At 38.7% G+C, this 21,597-nt stretch overlaps 1 protein-coding gene across 4 annotated transcripts in view; it reads right to left on the reverse strand.

The window, feature by feature from the left end:
• Nucleotides 1-21,597, reverse strand: part of TRIM2 (tripartite motif containing 2) — a 115,596-nt gene that overhangs the window by 92,309 nt on the left and 1,690 nt on the right. The window lies entirely within an intron of this gene.

The following is a 21,597-nucleotide window of genomic DNA, read 5'->3' on the forward strand; positions in this document are numbered from 1 at the left end:
AAATGACCGACAAAGGATTTTTCAGTACTAAAAGATTGAAAACCTGGCCACCAATATGGCAAAGGGCAGAGAAAAAAACCCACTTCATCCTGCAGGAAGGGATTTTCAACAAAAGCAGCCCCCCCGGGATTAGGACGAAGATACAATTCATGAGAAAGCAGAGAACAGAGTCCAACTTCACATAGTTAAGAGGCAACTTATCCCCAGAATGAGCCGGGCAGTAAGAATCTCTCACTTGATGAAAACCCAGAGGAACAGGGCCAGAAGCATTACAAAACACACAGAATTAGGAAGAAAGATGCGGATCCTGAATGGAGAGAATAAACAAGAATGAGGAGGAATCCTTTCGACCTATCCTGGGCAATTTTTTAATAGGGTAAGTTAAAAAAAAAGCAGATGATCACTCAAAGGTCCCCCCAATTATATGAGATCAAATTGTTCAGCTCTGGGCCTCCTTTTGCGGTTTCCCTGCATGGGACTTCATTAGAACATAAAGATAAGTCTCTAAAACTTGTTATAAGAGAAGCTGAGTGATGTATTAGATGGAGACACAGCGAGTCAGGAAGACTTAGATTTAAGTCCTGCCTCAGATAGAGATGAGCTGTGTGACCCTGGGCAAGTTACTTAACCTCTCAGTGCCTCAGCACTCTAAAACTACAAGTTGCACCACAATTACTGACTTATTTTGGGAGAGGGAACTGCCTCAGTGGGAATTCCTCACACCAAAACAAACAAACAAATAAATAAATGACAGGTCCAGTCTCACTGTCTCCTCCCCTACTCCTCCACTAAAGACAGAGTCTCAATTTAAGCATGGCCAAGTAGCTCATTAATTGAAAAATAGTTTACTGTGGTTGCTTTAAAAAAAATAGACTCTTTATTCTAAAGTGGTATTAGCACATGGCATGTGTTTTGGGGGGTTCAACTACCCTCCCAATATCCTCTTGGCCTCTGCCAACATTCCTTCCCATATTTCCCAGGCTTATTCTGACTTTTCTATAAGTGATGAACTACCTCCATAGGTTAAAATACTGAGACCCAAACCAAAGAATGAAAGAAATGGAGAGGTGGCTTCTTCCCCTTTATTCATGGCAAAATGAGTGAATGGGTCTCTTTCAGAGAAGGGAGAAGTGACTTCTTCTTTAAGGGGATCACTTATAATGCATTTGCTTGGGACACCACTTAGAGCTATGTAGGCAGCCTTGCCTTGGAGGGCACAGTCCACTGACCAAGGAAGCCTCTGAAAAACCCTCTTGTATCAGGGCCGCTGAATGTTAGGGCTAGGAAACCCTGGCGATAGGATCTAACTCCCTCACCTAGGGCATCTTTGAACACTGTAAAATCAAACTTAATTAGCTTGAAGTCCACTGATTTCATGATCATTTAACCAGAGGTGAAATTGATTTGTGCAATGTCTTTGCAGAAAAGGTTCCTAAGCAAAATAACATGCAAAAGAGGTGACAAGAGGTATGTTTAACCTACTTAACACAATACATTTAAGCTCTTTAACTTGTTCACATGACTGTAATCTCAAATGACCTAATCTACTCATTATAGCAGGCCTAGCAGGATTTACATTTGGCTAGCAGTTAGATGGAATTACTGATGTACCTGAGAGAAATACAATTGTATTTCTTTTAAAGGATTCTATAATTCAGACTCTACAAATTCAGACTTCTGGCCAACAAACGTTTGTTAAGGATCTGAGGATATAAAAGCAAAAATGACAAATGGTCCCTGTTCTCAAAGAGCTTACATTGCTACTGGGCTATATACTGTGGAAGCCCTAGAGAATCAGGAACGGCTCCCTCTAGGAGACGCCACCTTAGCCGAGCCTTGAAGGAAGCTAGGGATTCTAAGAGATAAAGAAGGGGAGAGAGAGCACCTTTCAGGCATGGAGGGACAGCCAAAGGCATGGAATCAGGAGATAGAATGCTGAGCTCAGTGAAGAACAAGTTATGCCAGTTCAGTTGGAACATGGACTATGTGAAGAGGAGCATTGCAAAAGATGTCCAGAAAGCCTAGGATAGAGCCAGGCTGGGAAGTATGGATTTTATCCTAGAGGCAATAGGGAGCCACTGAACATTCTTGAGCAGGGGAGTGACATGATCAGATCTGTGTTGGGAAGATTGTGCTGGCAGTTGTATTGAGGATGGATTAGAGATGGAAAAGATTGGAGGCTAAGAGACCAATTGGGAATCTATTACAGTAGGCAATAAGAGCCTGAACTAGGCCTTTATTAACCTGAAGGAGTGAAATTTTATGGTCTGCATATACACAAAGGAACACAAATGTTTTTTCTTACTTGTGCTTCTAGATAACCTCTCACAGTCAAGGTGGGATTGAGAGAATAACTCTCTCTCTTTTTTTTTTACTCCTATCCTAAATTTCATCTACTGACACAATGGGAGTATCTTATTTTTTGGAATATTTTAAATTATTATTATTTTTTTAACTGAAGGAGGCATACTTGCTACCAATATAAATTCTGAAGGCAGTATCAGGTAGCCTTTTTGATGCTCAAATTAGAACACACACACACACACACACACACACACACACACACACACACACACACACCCCTCTCTAAAATGAGGAACTAGAGATGGAAAAAAAAAGTCCCAACATAGTGTTTTGGTTACTGGACCTGAAATATCTGTAGCAACGTTAAAGAAAAACATTTTCAGAACTGACCTTAGCTGTCCCTGTGAACTAACTGCTTTGGTAGGCACCCTCATTTGCCTTCTAACAAACAGGAGTTATGGTTCTCATTTTCTCTTTATTCAGATATGCTCTTCATATCTGCAACTGTCATGCATGCAGTCACATGTGTCCAGATCCAAACAGGGCTCCCAGTGAAGGAGAAGGTGGCTAAGTAAGCCAAATGGGATTGCTTAAAGAAAATAAAGTGTTATACTCTAATAAAGAGGGAGGGATGAGGAGATAAAAGGGGAGAAGATAGGGAGAGAAGAGGAAAAACTACTTAAAAGCTTTTTGTTTTTGAAACTCTGTCTATTCAATAAATTTCTACTGAGAACCGATAGTGTACTAGAACACACTGTGTTAGGTCCTGTGAGAGATAGAAGCAATATGTCTGGTGAGCCCCTTACTGCTGATAGTCACTGATCTTTTCCTTTTTTTTTCTTTTTTTAGGCAATTGGGGTTAAGTGACTTGACCAGGGTCACACAGCTAGAAAGTGTCAAGTGTTTGGTCCGAGGCCGGATTTGAACTCAGGTCCTCCTGACTTCAGGGCTGGTGCTCTATCCACTGCACCACTTAGCTGCACCCGTCACTGATCTTTTCAAGGTTTTATTTTTCTGGGATTAGAATAAGTAAGTAGAAGGGAGAACCAAAATAAGAGAATAAAAATTCTCTTTTTTTTTTTTTAAAGAAAGGAGCCTCCTTCCCCTCCCTATAATGTTATAAACAACAATCTATTGTATCTAAGGGAAATATAAACATAGATATTAGAATATATTCCTGTGGGTGGAAATCCCATTAAGTATTTGATAATACAATAAGTCTCTTTTTCAACTATTATGTAAATAGAGATGTCATCTCGCAGAACCAGAACTAGTATTTTCTGTGGCTAGGGCAAACTGCATTAAAATTAGAAATGGGAAGGTAGAAACCCTGGGACAAAGGGATTGGGAGAGCCTTCGGGATTGGGGAAGTCCTCATGTGTGGTTTGACAGTCAAAGAAAAGCAAGTTAGACTATATGGTAGTATATGATTTTAGTTGAATGTCCTTGAGAACCAGATGCTAAGCTCAATTGTTTGTTTATATAAGTACTGTTAGCTTGTATTTGCTCTTGGGGAGAATCTTGGTTGCCCTATTCTAGCCACTTAAAAGTGACAACTTGAACCAGCACCAGTCACTACAGAAGGATGAATGAACTCTTAGACGGCTTCTTTGCTAGTTTTCTTCTTTACCAGAGCCCCTCTCACACACACTGATTAGTAAAGGAGCATGGGGATTGTGTAGAAGCTTCCTGTGAACACAGGCATTTTGTGCTGCTAGAAGCTACACTGTTAGTATATGGAAACTACTCCTACTCCTAAAATAAAATTTATGTGGTCCATCCTCTCTTCTGAAAGGAGGAATACAGTGCTCCAGATTATGTCCTAAGTACTCCTTTCCATGGAGAAAACAATTCAGAAAGGGAGTTTTCTAGCCATCGTGGATCCCAAGGATTTCTTTAAAATAGCATTAAATTTTAAAAATGTAAATACTGGAATTTATAATTTTATTGAAGACTACTTTTTTGTATTTGAATGCTCATTTTTGTTGTTCTGTTATTAAACTCAGAATAATAAAAACTGTGTAGTCAGTTTGTTACAGAGTATACTTGGGTGAAAATATACAAATACGTACCCATACACACATATATACACACGCACATTCCATACATACACATATACACCACACTCTATTTCTTAGGAACATTAGGAAGAAGGGAAGGTATAACCAAGTCATAACAACCTTTACTGTTCTGCCTTGAAGGGAATGAGATGCAAATCTCCTTCCACCAGTAAATTAAGACAAATACCTGGCATTTGTAATGTACTTTTATGACTTTACGTAACTGTCAAATAAAACTATGAGATTATACACACATTATTATCCATGTTTTCTAGAAGTAACTGGGCATTGAACAAAGCATGTGCAGAGCTGCCTCAAGGACTACTAAATTAGTTATAGAGAGTTGTAATTTGCATAAGTGGAAGTGATACCCACAGCAACAAAACTGGAGATCTTGCAAATTTCAATTTTTAAAATGTATCTTACTCATATGATATTTTCCAAAGGTTGTCCCACTATTATACTTCTGTTGAACTATGTGATGGAATTTTTGTGTACAGACCTACCCTTGTATGAAGAATTTAACAACATAAGAAATCTACACTTTAAACAGGGATGTGTTGATAAATATTTAACAAACAGCTGGGGAGGGAAATTTAATCTGCATTATTAACATTTTCTCCATAACTTTTTAAGTCTAGACAATCAACAAAACAATAAATCAAGCCCTGATTTGTAGCATTTGCTTATTTCTGAGGTATAAATTCTCACACTGAAGATTTAACAATTGGCTTTCCAGTTGGAGCCAACTTTAGTACACCCTTGCCAGAGTCCCACAGCTAGGAAGTAACTGAGGCAGGATTCAAACTCAGGTCTTACTGACTGCAGCAAGAAGGCCTGACCCTCTTCTCCCATTGGTGAGTTCTTCCTGGAGCCTCATGAGGCGGCTGCAGCATACCCTTTATATTAAGGGGTTGTTTATTTTATTGGTAGGACAAGCTTTATTTCTTAGAAATCCCAAAGAACAAAGTAATATTTTCACAAGCTTAAAAGGAACAAGAAGAAAGAAAGAAAAAAGACAAATTGCTTTTCACTAAATAGCCACCCAACCAACACATTTATTTAATGTCTCTGCATTTTATCCTCATTCCCTGCAAGGTCCAATGCTGTGTATAGGGACAAGCTATTAAATGAAAAGACTGAAGAGTTGAATAGCTATCACCTCTTGAAAGAAATCCCCAAATGAAAATTTCCAGGAACATCACAGCCAAAATCCAAAGCTTCCAGGTCAAAGAAAAAGTACTGCAAGTAGTCAGAAAGAAAGAATTCAATTGAAGAGCCACAATCAGGATCACACGTGATTAAACAGTTACTACTATAAATGAATAGAGAGCTTGGAATATGATATTCCAGAAGGCAAAGGATATGGGCTTACAGCCAAGAATAACTTATCTAGCAAAACTGAATATAATACTAAAGGGGGAAAATGGATTTTTAATGAGATAGAGAACTTCCAACCATTCCTAATGAAAAGACTGTAAGGATGTACAAAAACATTCATAGCTTTTTTTGAGGTGGCAAAGAATGGCAATCTAAATGGGTACCCATAAATTGGGGAATGGACAAACAAGTTATGATATAGAAATGTGATAGAATAGTATTGTGCTGAACTCTTATTAGTATAAAGACCAGCCAGGATTCCAGAAGACTAACAGTGGAATGTACTACTCAACTCCTGATGGACAGGTAAAGGACTCAAAAGGCAGAATGAGACAAATTTTTTTGGACATGGCCAATGCGGAAATTTGCTTTGATTGACTATGTATATTTGTAATGGGTTTTGTGTGTGTGTGTGTATATATATATATATATATATATATATATATATATATATATATATATATATATATATATATATACACACACATGAATTTACATATATTTTTAAATTTAAAGTCAAGTAATAAATTAATCTCTTAAGCTTTAAAGACTAAGCAGTTGAATTTTGGAAAGTTATACCAGTGGGAGATAGTGGGAGGTAGCAGAGAGCTGGCTTGGATCTAGTAACACTGAGCTCAAGTCTCTCCTCTGACACATACTGGTTAGGTGACTCTGGGCACGTCTTTTAAACTCTCAATGCTCTAGGCAACTCTCTAAGACTATCAATTACCAAGAATATACTGACCTGCTTTGAACTCTTTGGTCTAAGGACCCCTGTAGGGCAGTTGGGTGGCACAGCATATAAAGTGCCCAGCCTGGACTCAGGAAGACTCATCTTCATGAGTTCAAATCTGCCCTCAGACATTTATTAGCTCTGTGACCCAGGACAAGTCACTTTACCCTATTTGCCTCAGTTTCCTTATCTGTAAAATGAGCTGGAGAAGGAAATGTCAAATCACTTCAGTATCTTTTCAAAGAAAACCCCAAATGGGGTCCCCAAGAATTGGACATGACTAAAAAGTGATTGGGAAAAAAATCTTTATACTTAAAAATTATTAAGGACCCTCCAAAGAGTTTTTGATTATGTTGGTTATACCTATCAATATTTGGCATATTAGAAACTAAAACATCTTAGTAGTGCTATGAAAATAGTTTTGACCTTGTGGGTCTCCTGAATGAGTTTCAGATATCACCAGGGGCCTCTGGATCCCTATCCTTATACCTTTAAATGGATAGGGAGACTGGTTCTGCCTGGTTTTATCAGAAAACTCCCAGAACCCATTTTTACTACTGGGGTGAGCAGGCAGTGCTGTGTCCCCAGCTGCCTTTGAAAACTGTGGCTACAGAAATTGAAGTATTTTATAATGTCACACACATGGGGATTGAAGTCATTTTCCTCCATCTGGTTTTTCCACCATATAATACGAGGCAAAATGCAGTTGTCCTTGCCTTAAGTAGAATTTTAGAATAATGTAACAATAATACTTGGGTAAGCAGCCAATAAAACATCAGCCCCAGGCATGCACTCTGCTCTCCGTAATTCCCACAGACTGTGATGCCAAGAGGCAAGAAAGAATGCTTTTGGGGAGGAAATTAGGGCATCTGGCCTTTAAAGTATGGCTCAGGAGCTCTGGATTTGGAATAGGAGGGCCTGGGTTAAAATCTGCGGTGTCCTGTAGTCAGCCTACAAGATCCTCATTGCTAAATGTTCAGTGAGCGTTTACAACTCAGAAATTGGCAAACACAACCAATAAGGGCTTGATTTATTGTTTTGTTGATTGTCTAGACTCAAGAAAATGATGGAGACAATGCTGACAATATAAAACAAGCTTGAAAATGTTACCATGCATACATTTATTTTCCCCAGAGTGCAAGAAGCCAGTACACTCCTGGTTAAAATCCCATCTCAGCCATCCATGTGACTTTGGGTAAGTCACTGACCCTCTATGGGATATAGTTTCTTCATCTATATAATTCAAAGTGACCTCTAAAGACACATTACTTTAAGCATATGATCCTATGATTTCACTCGTAGGACTTACCTCAATATATCACTTTCCCTACGGCTGTCTTCCAGCCTTCCCATCAGGCTCAATGGAAAGAGCCTTTCCTCCTCCTTTCTGATTTTATTTTTGAAAAATTTCAGTTCCAAATTCTCTCCTTCCCTCCTCTCCCTCCCCCACCCACTGAGAAGGCAAGAAACAGAATAGCCATTATACGTATGAAGACATGCAAAACATAATTCTCCCCCCTTCTAAAGTAAATTCTTCCACCTATATTCCTGATTCCATCTCTTCCCACTTTTTCCAGGATCTCACTCCAATCAATAATTAATACTAACTGTAGTAATTTTAATTTATCACTTTATATTGGCTTTTTACTTCTGTCAAGTCTCCACAAAGCCTTCCCTCTAAAATTTAAAATAATAACAACAATAGTCACATGGGTCACAGTAGACTTCCTAACATGCTCCATATATCAGACCATGTGTCGTTTGTCTTTCTGTTTCTTCCAGCACCTAGCAGAATGAATTGTATACAGTATGGACTTGATAAATGTTTACTGAACTACATAAATTTCCAACTCTATGCCTTTTCTTCAGCTTTGGTGGTTCTTTCCCACCTCCAATCTATTCAGATCCTATCCATCCTTTTAACTCTGTCTCATGTTGTGCCTCCTCTATGACTCTTTCTCAAGGGCACATGGGTCTCTTTCCTTCTCTTTGTCATTTGCAGTCTATATTATATAATTTAGCACTTGTGTTCTGTGGAACCTTAGGATAAGTACATGTTAGCTACTCTTTGGCTACCTAAAAGTCAAATGGAACATTATCATTGGATAGTATTCTTTCTTGTGTTGTCTTCTGATCTTCCCATGTGTGTTATTTCTGTTTCCCCAATTGGACTGTAGGATTCTTGGTCCTTATCTAAAAACAAACTGGTCTCTGTGTAACTTGATTCCAGCTGTACAACCATGAAATCATTCAATCTTTTACAAATTGGTTATTGATATCTTTTAATTTTTATATCAACTATATTTCACACTATATTCCTCTCTCCCTCCTCTTCCAGAGAGCTATCCTTTATAATAAAGAAGGGAAAAAAAGAAGAAAAAGTTCGACAAAAATAACATATATTAAAAAAGATCTGATGTTATATAGACACTTTACACCAATGCCTGTCTCTACAGAAAGATGTAGGTACCGCTTTGGGGCCAAGCTTGGTCATTATAATTTTTCAGCGTTCAGTTCAGGGAATCATATAAATTATAAGAGTAGGAAAGGATCTCAGTCACCCAAGGCAGAAATCTTCTCTACAGTATGTTTTCACAAAAGAACATCCTTCCCAACTTTTTTTTCGGGGGGGGGGGCTAGGCAACAGAGTTAAATGACTTGCCCAGGGTCACCTACAGCTAGTAAGTGTTAAAGGCCTGATTTGAACTCAGGTCCTCCTGACTCCAGAGCCGGTGCTCTATCCACTGCGCCACCTAGCTGCTCCCATTCTTTTCAACTTTAACATCTTACTTTTCATGTATGATTCTAAGTTCATAGGATTTAGAGGTGGGAGGGATCTTAGATATCACCTAGTCCAACCAAGGCATTTTGTAGATGAGGAAACTGAAGTCTAAAACAGTTAGGTGACTAATCCAAGGTCATCCCATAACCAGCTGATCTAGGACTGGCTTTTCTGACTCTAAATACAGTGTTCCATCCATTATGCCATAAATCCATCAATAAGTATTTGCTGAATGCTGACTAAAGGTATGTGGTTAGCTCAATTGTTTAGAGAACCATGCCTGTTCCTTGGCTATAGACTAACTTTGGCCAGCTGCTTTGCAAACTTATGCCACTAGTCACAAAGACAGCTAAGCAAAAGAGAAAATCTGTTGTGATGAATTCAAAGAAATAACTCACAAGACAGGCTTACAGTTCAGGAGGGTTATCTTTGCATGTGAAATCTAGCCTATGTTGTTATCCTAGGTCCTCATTAGGTCCTGATTCACAATATCCGACATTATTAGCTCTGTTGCAATGAAATCATGAGGCTATAAATTACGTTAGGTCAAAGGTCAGGTACAAAGTTTGGTTTTCTGAAACTGAATTATACTAGAAAGTGTATAGTTTTCAAGGCTAACCCCAAGTAAACCATAAAACTGTGAAATGTAGCTCTAACACAGAAAACAAGTGTATTTTTGTGTATTTATCATCTCAGCATATCTCCTTACTACTACATCAGATTCCCTGAAAGAGAAGCAAGACTTTATTGTCAATTTCACATGAAGAAGAGCATTGGTAGTATATGGAATGCATATTTTTGGTAGGTCCTAATAGCTCTAAATTGCTGAACTTTTCCTGCAAAATTAGTCTCTTTAATCAAATTTCCTAAAATATAGCAGCCTCTGTTTTTAAGTGGTTAAATTTCCTCTGTTTTTCTTTAAGGCCCTCAACCTTGGGGTTTTGATTCTTTATTCTGGCATCTCCTCATACTGAACATTGTTGTGGGGGTGGGGAAGTGGCGCAACCAGTCGATTGAAGTTGTTAAAGAGAAACGTAGCAATAACAAAGCATGGTTCATGGAAAAAAATCTTTATAATTGGAATATATAAAAGGGAAATATATCAAGGCCTAGGTTTCTGAGATTCATGTGTAGCAAGGGGTTGCCGTTCCCCTTAGGTTATAATTGTCAATGCTACAAAATGCCAACATTAATTAAGTCCTATGTTTTGAAGTCTTGAAAGTCTGAGTACATATAAGAGAAGCTGGTGGTTACTACCAGAGGAGAGACACTGACCCCCTCCCTGTTTCTGGATCAGGACATTCCATCTCTCAGCTCTGGGCATTTTCTCTGGCTGTTCCCCATTTCTAGAATGTTCTCTCTCCTCACCTCTATCTCCAGCTTCCCTAGCTTCTTTCCAGCTGAAATCCCACCTTCTACAGGAAGCATTTTCCCTCTAGGAATAAATAGAATGAACTTCCTATTTATCCTCCATATACTTGTTTGAACATTGTTGTTTACAATGTTTTCTCGACCATTAAACTGTAAGCTCCTTGAGAGCAAGGACTGTCTTTCGCCTTTCTTTGTATCCCCAGTGCTTAGCAAAGTACCTGGCAAGTAATTGGCACTTAATAAATGTTTATGGACTGCATGCTAAGTACAAAAGCTCTCAAGTTACTTCTGATTGAAGGTAATGAGCTGGATAAGGGAGAGGTTCCCAAAGTTTACTTGGGCTCTTTGAGTCAGGAGGGGGCTTCTGACATGGGTTATATACAGAATCAATTTAGAGGAAAAATATTACATAATGAGACAGGCAAGTAGAGAGTGAAAATCAGAACCAAATAATCACACAAATGCGCAGGAAGACCAGCTAGCACTTTCCTATGTGAATCTAGCCAACTAGCTTATTGAGGAAGTGATTCAGAAAAAAAAAATTACCTAGGAAAACAATTTTATTGACTTTCATATTGCCATAATTCTTGGCAGAAATTAAACCAATAGTATACACCCTAAAACAAAATATAGCCCAAATGGATGTGACTTTAATGTAAGAAGTCATATCATTAAAAAAAAAAAGACTAGAAGAGAATGGAGAACGGTAACTTTTAGGTCTATGGTTTGGGGAAGAGTCAATAATTAAACAAGAGATAAAGGAGATGAAAAAGGGACAAAATGGACAATTTTGATTATATGGAGTAAAAAAAATTGGCACAAAGTTTTAGGAAACAATCTTGTAAAAATATTTCTAATAGTGGTCTGATATTGAAGATCTATATGGAGCTGATATAAACACAGTAGAATAAGAGTTCCCTAATAGAGAAGTGGTCAAAGGATGTGAAAGTTTTCGAAAGATGAAATGCAAATAATCAATAACTATATGAAATAATCAGATTTAAAAGAAATTAAATAACCACAACTATATAATTAAAACATATAACTAAATGACTACAATAATAACTATGTGATTTATTAGAGAGAGATGCAAATTAAAACAACTCTTGGGTTTCACTTCACACCCACTAAATTGGAAAAGATGACAAAAAACAAGTAGTCAATGTTCTCAGGATTATGGAAAGAAAGATGCTAATACATAATTGGTAGAGCTGTGAATTGACCAAGCTTTCTGGAATGCAAGAAAGTTAATCCCACTTCTGTCACTTCTAAGGTGGTGACTGTAAGTAAATCACTTAAGTTTTCCAAACCTCTATTGCTTTGTCTGTCAAATGGGGAACACTGTACTATCTATTTTGTAAGGTTGACCTGTGTGTGGAAAACCCATTTATAAACCTTAAAGCACAGCTAAAAATAAAAAGAAGAAGGTAATCATGATAAGCCTAAAAGCAAACATGGCCTAAATCTCCTTCATTGCATTATGAAGAAGAGCAGTTGCAGGCAGATGGGGCTTAGAATCATTTAATTCAACAATCTTCCTCTTATTAGAAGTTGTTTTGACTATTCCATGTTAATTCTCAAAAATTATGCCCAATTCTTGATATTGTGAGAGGATTTTAAGAAGGAATTATGAGATTAATTTTCAATGGACAAATATATACAAGCCTTATTAAGTATTAGAGTTCAACCAGTTTACCTACTAAAGGGAAAATGCCTTCTAGGAGATCATAATTGTCTTGTCTTAGTGGACTTTTGTTAATATGTTAACTAGGAATCACATACCCAGTATGAAGTAACCAAAGAGAAGCAGAAGTGATAACTAGGCCACTCCATAGTGAACCAGCAAGTGGAAAGCAGGGCTAAAAACCACAAAAGAATCGTGGCATTATTGATTTAGAGCTATGGAGTCCACTCTTCTCATTTTATAAAAGTGAGAAGAGGCAGCATTGTTGACCCACCTTAGGACCCACGTATGTGGGACTTTAGAAGGTCATTTAGTCCAGTCCTCTCACTTTAAAAGAAATGAAGCAAATGGAGGTCCAGAGGGTTTAAATAACCTTCCCAAGTTTGCACAGCTAACAAATAACAGCCGAGTCCAACCAAAATCCTCTGACTCCAGATTCAACACTCTTTCCATACAAATGCAGTCTCCCCACCTTCGTTCCTATCATCTCTCCTCTAATTGCCTGGATCTTATAATGTATTGTTGTTTCAGTGATGGCTTTAGCATTGAGAATTTATGTGTATGTATCCTTGTACAGGTATATTGGTTGTAACCAGATTAATCAAAACTTCATCAGGCCACTCCTACCAATAATGTGGTTAATACATGATGATCAAGCCCCACCATAATGGAGACAATCCACTCTCTAAGAGTTGCAGATGTGGGAAGATTCAAATCCTCTCTGGTGTCTGATTAGTGGAAGTCAGTGAATCATAAATATGGTAACCATGATATCTCATATTTATACAGGGGCATGCTGGATCCAGCTAGAACCAGTTCATTTACAATGCAAGTATCTGCAATTTGGAAATTAGCAAATGCTATAAATCAGGGCTTGATTTATTGTTTTGTTGATTATCTAAACTGAAGAAAGTTAATGGAGAAATGTTAATAATGCAGATTAAGTTTAAAAATGTATTTGTGCATAATTCTTTTTTTGAGAGCTGGTTATTAAATATTTTCCAATTATATAACACTTTACATATATGTATATGTGAATGTATATGTGTGCGTGCTCACGCGTGTGTGCGTGTATTATTCTCAATGGATGGTCATAGCAATCCTGTGAGATAGGTATTGCATGCATTATTATCAGAGTTTTACAGATGATGAAATTGAGGCTCAGAGGTTAACTGATTTATAGAGATGAGATTTGAGTCCATGTTATAGGATCATAGATTTACAACTAGCAGACACCTTAGAGGTCACCTACTTTTTTTTTTTTGCCATTTTCCAAAAGAAGACCCAAAGTCCATGCTGCCACATGATTCTTGGCCACAGTGGTGACCTCCAGAAGAAATGCACTGCTTTGTGTATAGTCTCAGCACAACCTTAGGGACCCTCTGGACTAACCCTCTCTTCTCTACCTTCCCCATGCATGAAGGGGTCTGTGGGAGAGTGGGACAGCTCCTCTTATTTGCCATGTGGGAAGCTCTATGGCAGGGTAGGGAGGAAGTCATGAAGAGAAGGGAATCAGTATGACCATTAGAAAGATCATAATCTGTAGTCTCAGGTCCTATAAAAACCCATATTAAGTTCTTATAGTTTGAATTCTGGTCACTCAAGAATGTGTCTCCCATGTATAACAGTTCTTAGACAATTAACTGCCCCTCCCATATAAGGTTATTTTCCTCTGTCCCCATGTTTTCATAGCTGTAATTAAGTATATTAGATGGAGGGATGCTTAGCCTTTAGTTTTATTTGGTTGATTTGTCTGATCTTAGATTTATTTGTTTGATCTTAGAAGGGGTAAGAGCAGAGAAAGGGTAATTGCTTCTCAGTAAAGGAAGGAAAGAGCTGTCCTGACAGAAGAAATAAACAAAGAAGACTCGCCTGAAGCCAGAGAGCAGCAACTAGCTTTGTGAGGATTATTTGTGGTCAGAGGAACAAACCATTGGTTCTCTGGGCCATCTGATAGTACACAGAAATAGTTTTGTTAGGCAAAACCATTCTGTATAATACGATTTATCACAACAGCACTTTAACCATGAAATATTCTATCCCTGTTTAGTAAGCTTGGGTTTGACCAGTGACTTCATTGCAAACATCTAAAATGGGAAAAAAAAACCAAACAACTATCCGTCTCATTGGTCATAAGATCTAGAGCTGGAAGAAGGGGTGGGGAATAAGCACTAATAGAGTGCCTACTGTGTACAGGCACTGTGTTTAAGCATTTTGCAAATATTACTTCATTTAATCCCCACAACACCCCTGTAAGGTAGGTGCTGTTATTATCCCCATTTTACAATGGAGAAAATTGAGATTTAGTGACTTGCCCAGAGTCACACAGCTGGTATCTGAGGCTGTATTTGAATTCAGGTCTTCCTAACTCCTAGAGCAGTTAGGTGGTACAGTGGATAGACTGCCAAGCCTAGAGTCAGGAAGACTCACCTTCATAGTTCAAATCTGGCCTCAGACACTTTCTAGATACATGACCCTAGGCAAGTCACTCTTTGCCTCAGTTTCCTCATCTATAAAATGAGCTACAGAGGGAAATGGTGAACCATTCCAATATTTCTGCCAAGAAAACCCCAAATGGGGTCACAAAGCCTCGGACACGACTAAATCGACGGACCAGCACCATCCTGACTCCAGGCCAACTGCTCTATTCACTATACCACCTAGCTGCCTAAGGAAGAGACTTCAGATGTCATTCAGTCCAATCATTTTATAGATGGGGAAACTGAAGGTCAGAGTGTCAGATGCTGAGAATGCCATGGAGTCAAGAAGCAAAGGAGGAAAGGAAGCTGCCATCTGGGTCTATTTAATCAACCAGTCAGTTAATTAACATGCATTTCCTGCCCTTGAGCAGTTGACATTTTCACAAGGGGGCAACACACACTTATTTTATTTTATTTTATTTTTTGGTTTTAGGGGTTAAGTGACTTGCCCAGGATCATGCAGCTAGTAAGCCTTATATGTCTGAGGTCGTATTTGAACTCAGGTCCTCCTGAATCCCGGGCCGGTGCTCTATGCACTGCACCACCTGGCTGCCCCACAACACACACTTATTTAAGAGCATCAGGAAGTAGTCCTGGCAAAACAATGGGGAGAGACTAGCCTAGAAGGGGAGAAGGAAGGAGCATGGGATGGATAGGCTGTGAGTACATTTGGTTTGATTTTAGAAGTGTGACAGAGGTTTGAGGGAGTGAGGACCCAGGAGTCCTTGGAGACTTTGACAAAGCACAGAAGAGGAGATCAAGGGAGCCTGGAAAGAATGAGGATGGAGTGGATTTGATCAGTGTCCGTCTTTGAGCATTGATCCGACACAGAAGGTGTAGGGGGTAGGATGGTGATCAGGGTTTCTGAGCTCTTCCTACTTCCCTATGGGAAGAGGGGTGTGTGTGTGTGTGTGTGTGTGTGTGTGTGTGTGTGTGTGTGTGTGTGAGAGAGAGAGAGAGAGAGAGAGAGAGAGAGAGAGAGAGAGAGAGAGAGAGAGGAGAAAGATGGAGACACAGAAACAGAGACAGAGAGAGGGTCCTGGGCCCCTAAAATCAGAAAAATCTCATTCTTGGGTAACGTCTTATCTTTGGTTCACTGTTTATAGCTTAATCCTCATTTTTCAATATGCAATCCTGAATTAAATCCAATCTGGCCAGCAACAAGGGACAATTCTGCCTCTGTTTTATACAAACAGGTGTTTTCATGGCTGAACAGGATCTGTTTTTAGCCCCTGAATGAAAGCAAGGTTCACTAACTATTCCTTCTATCGTTTGCCCTGGATCACTGCCCCCAAATAAGAGACCTTATGTTTTACCTGGGGCCTTTCAAGTTACCTTGTTTCACTTAGGTTCAAAGTTAGACCAAGTAGAAGCTAGGGAAGGCTCTCTATCAAGTCAGTCAGCTTTTAGTGCTCACTATATATAAGGTACTGTTTTAGATGCCGACTATACAAAGACAAAAGTGAACAGTTGATCCTCAAGAGGCTTGTGTTTTAATGGAAAAGACAACAGGAACATATCTAAGTATATACATAATATGTAAATAAAATGAAAACAAGGCAGTTTGGAGAGGGAGGGTGCTAACACCTGGGGGATGAGGCAGGCAGCACTTGAGTTGAGTTCCAGCAGAAGAATAAAACCAAGAGACCCTTCCTTCTATTCAGAAGGTGCCTAGGAAAGACACAGTGAGTAAATGCCTCCTCAGACTGAAGCAAATGCCACTTTGCCCAGGAGAAGATGATAGGGAGAACTACATTCATTTCCAAAAAGGAGCTAAACCTAGGGCTGGATTCCCTGGTGAAGTATTGGCAGCTGGGTTTACAATGTCACATCTTTGTTCTAGATTTGGGTATCTCCACTAAAGGCAGAAGACAGTGAAGAAGGAGATAGAAACTACTATGCCTAAAAGGAGTTTGGTATATAAAATGAAGATTAGGGTACTATTTAAACATCTGAACTAGAGTTAGAATTTACCCACAGCACTGGTGTTCCCATCTTAATAAAACCATAGCCTATTTACATTTTCATTTCTTAGTTGACATCTTTCAGTATCACAACTTTATGCTAGACTAATATACATATATACACATACATACAAACATGCATATATGTATACATACATATGTTATACATACATACATACATATGACTTGTGTCTGGGATTCCCTGCAATAAGGTGTCCCCTAGCTCCTGTATAAGCATTCAAGATTCTGGTATTGAACAACTTTTAATTGATTTCATCCTACTGAAAATGCAAATGACAAAAAAGACTCATAGGAGCCCATAAACAGATACTATTCCTCTGAAACTTTTAAACTGGACAACTCTTGAACTTGGGGTTACCCATGAGACAACTCCCAAAGTCAGTGCTGCTCAGGAAATCTCCCTTCTCTTACCAGAAAGGTAGGTTCTGGGCTAATGCTGCCCAAGAGTCAAAGTCCCTTCTCCACACATAAGGCATGGGTTCAGGAACAGTATTTTTGAATTCTTGGGAAAATCCATGTTGCTGGTCATGAGCTTGGGCCAGAAATCACCATAAACTTCCTGCCTGACAAATATCAAAATATTGTACTTTAAAGTTGAAAAAAAAAAGCTTGCACACATTATCTCATTTGATCTACACAGTATACCCATGAGGTGGCTCCTACAGGCATGACTGTCCCCCTTTTAGAGAAGAGAAAGCATGAAATGGTTTCCTATAGTTCCACACCCAATCAGTGTCAGAGAAGGGATTCAAGCTCAGGTCTCTCCTGACTGACTACAAGGACCAACAGCTACGGAGTGGTGGCTAGAACTAGCAGATTCTATAAAGTACACAGAAATCTCTGTTTTGTTAGGCTGATGAAGAGATAATGGCTATACTCAAACGCTCACCTGCAAAACATTTTGCAAATTTTGAAGATATAAAACATTATTATTAGTAGCAGTTATTGTTTAAATAGTAATAAAGGAGCAAATAAATTGACTATTTTTATAAAATCCTAATAAAGGCCTTGTCCTAACTGGCACAAAAGATCTGCAGGGGCCAAAAGACTCTGATTTGAAAAGAAAATGCCAAATAAAGATGAATGATGCCATACTAGATCGAGTATATAAAACTGGGAAAGAATTTGCCACCTAGATATAGTTATTTAAAACAACAATCCCGTCCTAGACCTTCACCTCCCTCCAGCAGTTTCCTGTGATGTGGCTCGTGGTCCCAAAAGTCTGTCTGTTTGAGCTGAGTCATTTTGGTGCAGAAAGGAAGCCATCTTGTCTTCCTCGGCTCAGTTTAAGCACTCCCAAATGTCCTGTGTTTTTAAACATACAGACATAGTGGTGATCGTGTGTGTGTGTGACTCAAGGACAAATTCGATTCCTCAAGGCCAGACCTTTCCGTCTAGACGAAAAAGGGTAGGTTAGGGAAAAACAAATGCATTTAAAGTCCTAGGGGGAGGGTGTATCTTTTAGAGGATTGAGATGAAACTCAAAGACAGGATGTGCAGAGACAATAGTTATCTTTACCATGTGAGACTTGGGTATCTGAAAGACTGAATATGGGGAAATGAAGGCTAATGTTCTCCAGTGGAATTTTAAGTGAGCTTTCAGAAAAAGACAGAGGGCCTGATTCTGCAAGTTCTCATCCTCCCACGGAATTTACTATCACTTTGAATTTGCCTTTTCCCCCCCTTAATTTCCCCTGTGCCTCCTTGTCTCCTAAGGATGTGTTTGGCAGTGCTGTCAACCCTGGAATGGAGCTTGTCTCAGGCTGATAAATAAGCTTTACTACTTTTCTCATGGAGCACAAGAGCAATCATGAAATATCCAAATTAAACACAACTTGCAGATGCCTTCTACAGACTTTTTCAGGCATGTCGGTTTTGTGAATGAATGAATGAATGAAAAGACATTCATTAAGTAATTTACTATGTGCCAAGTACTGTGCTAAGTACTTGGATACAAAGGAAAATATAAGAAAATCCCTGACCTCAAGGACCACTTTTTTTGTGTGTGAGGCAATCAGGGTTAAGTGACTTGCCTAGGGTCACACAACTAGTAAGTATCAAGTGTCTAGTCTGCGGCTGGATTTGAACTCAGATCCTTCTGATTCTGCTGTACCATCTAGCTGCCCCAAAGGCAGCTTAAAAACCTTAAAAAAAAATTTTTTTTGAGGCAATCAGGGTTAAGTGACTTGCCCAGGGTCACACAACTAGTAAGTATCAAGTGTCAAGCCAGATTGGAACTCAGGTCTTCCTGACTCCAGGACCAGTGCTCTATACACTGTGCCACCTAGCTTCCCCTATATTCTATTAGGGGAAGGAAGCATATATAGGAAAGTGGAGGCCAAGGAGGGATGTTTTAGGGAGTCACAGGGATGTCACAGGAGGTAGAGTCATAATACAATTAATTGACATTTCCTTTCTAGGATGGAAGTGTTCATTTATGAATGTTTCCAGAGGAAGAGTTGGAAAGGAGGGAGGCATGGAAGGAATAACTTAGAAAGGGCCTGGCATTTGTGGATATGTGAAATATATTATTAGAAAAGCTTAGCGGGACTTGTATGAATGGATGCAGAGTAAAGTGAGCAGAACCCAGAGAACAATTTATACAACTTTGACAAACAACTTTGACAAAAGTCTGATCAATCAATGACGAAGGATGTGATAGACTCAAGATAAAGACTAAGCCACATTTTCACATGGCTAGCTTGGGAATTTGTTTCACTTGGTTATGCATATATCTCAAGAGTTTTTCCTTTTTTTTCTCTTCAATGGGAGGAGAGAGAAAATATATGCTTGTTAAGTAAAAAAAAAAACTTTAGAAAAATTTATGGTCTTTATTCTCTGGAATACAGTCTTATGTTCTAACCTAATTTGCACAGAATTCAGACTACACATGAAACAAACTTGATTTATATTTTTTAATGCAAAAGCATTTATATTTTGTGTAAACCAAGGTAAGAAAAGGAGTACTAATTCCTTGCTGTTTTAATAAGACTGTAGACTTGGATTTTCTGGAAGGCCTAGAATAGAGTTACCTCCAGGGTTGAGTTATCACCCTACAAGAGTCCAGACCAGTTCTCTTTAGGCCATTGTACTATTCAGAATTGATAAAAGAGTTGTGGCTTTCTCCTCCTATCTTAGAAAATTGAAGATTATCTCAAAAGAATTAGACAAATGCTAAGTAATCTAGTATAGTCTGTGCTGATGTTAATTAAGTTAAATTATTATATTATAAATAAATTAATCATTGATTAAACTATTAATTAATTGAATATTAATTTAAAGCATAGATAACAATGATGACATGCCTGGTATATAGTAGTAGGTGCCTGCTGATGAACGAAAGCTTTTAAAGTCCTTTACTTTCTCATTATCTCATTTCATCCTCACAATAACAATAGGAGGACAGTATTACAGCTATTATTGTCATTTTACCTGAGAGGAAACTGGCACAGAGAGGTTATATAACTCACCCATGAACATATAACTACTGAAGTGTCAGGGAAAGGATTTGAACCTACGTCTTTCCTGGCTCCAACCAAGTCCAGCACTCTTACTATTATACCACGCTGTCTTTTGATTCCAGGAATAGACTGAGGCAAAACCAATTCATTTCCTCAATGGGATTGCCTAGGTCCGTTGGGATTTCCTTGACTGATTAGGCTTTCATTCAATTTGAGCTTGTTATATGATAGAAAAATGGCTCGATTGCCTTTTGTGGTCAACCAGAAAGGCAAATGAGCATAGAATGATAATGGTGGGGCAGAGGAGTCAGGATGGAGGCTCCACATTTCCTTCCTATTGCGGCAAGGAAATATCTGTTGGCAGCATGCCCTCAAGAAAGGAGGGCAGGAAATGAAAAGATGATCAGAGTCCAATAAAAAAGGACACTTTCTATTATCTATAGAGACTTTCATACTCAGGGGTAATAGTTTTTTGGATTCCATTACCTATGTACCATCTAAGTGAGATAGTACAAAAAAGAGAGTTTGTCAAAGTTGGGAGAAACAGAAGACAATTCAGGAAAATATACACAAAAATATCCTTGCAATAAATAATTAGCCTTGTTCATTCTTGCCCATCTAAAGTCCCACAGTCATCTTCATCATGAAAATTAGCCAAACATGTCTATTCCACACTTACTGTGGTGAAGGAGACAAATACTTAAGCCAGGTTTCTATGTGCTTTATAAATTATTCACCCAACACATGCTCTATGGTTTGAGAAGAAGACCCCCAGAGATGCAAAGGCTTCGGAATCATTCCAACCCTTTCTGTCTTTGGGTTAGGGTCTGGTTTTGCCCTAAGTGGAACCCAATGTAAATCATAATAAGACAGGAGTCCTGATGGTTCTAGTAGATTCTGAGCAAAGTAGATTTGTTCTCACTCTCTGAAGTAAATGACGGCAAAGTATTTCAAAGAAGCAGGGAATTCAAGCCAGGCAGTTTATAAGCACTTATTAAAATACAGTTACATAAAGGGAAGCGAGGCAGACCCTCAGCCCATTATCTCTCTATTCTTTAAAAATGAAACACACAGAAACGACTGTAGACTCCTTCTAATGGGGGGAAATATATGCTTAGATGGGTGTGGTGAAGAAGAGTGGGAGGGAGAACCTAACTGTATAAGCACTCTCTCTACAATGAAGGTGATAAAACACCAGTCTGCTGGGGGTCCCTCAAAATGCAGGCTTTCTTTTTTTTTTTTTAATTTTGAAAAAGCTCAGAAAGTATAAATTAGCTTCTATTTCCTTCTCTGACAGTGGGGATTCCTTGAGAGGAGAGTGGAAAGAGGAAGGTTGACTGCCTTGGGGAAGGATGGG

The sequence above is a fragment of the Phascolarctos cinereus genome, unplaced genomic scaffold (assembly GCF_003287225.1).
Source record: "Phascolarctos cinereus isolate Bilbo 61053 unplaced genomic scaffold, phaCin_HiC Scaffold_9;HRSCAF=440, whole genome shotgun sequence".
Lineage (NCBI taxonomy): Eukaryota > Metazoa > Chordata > Mammalia > Diprotodontia > Phascolarctidae > Phascolarctos > Phascolarctos cinereus.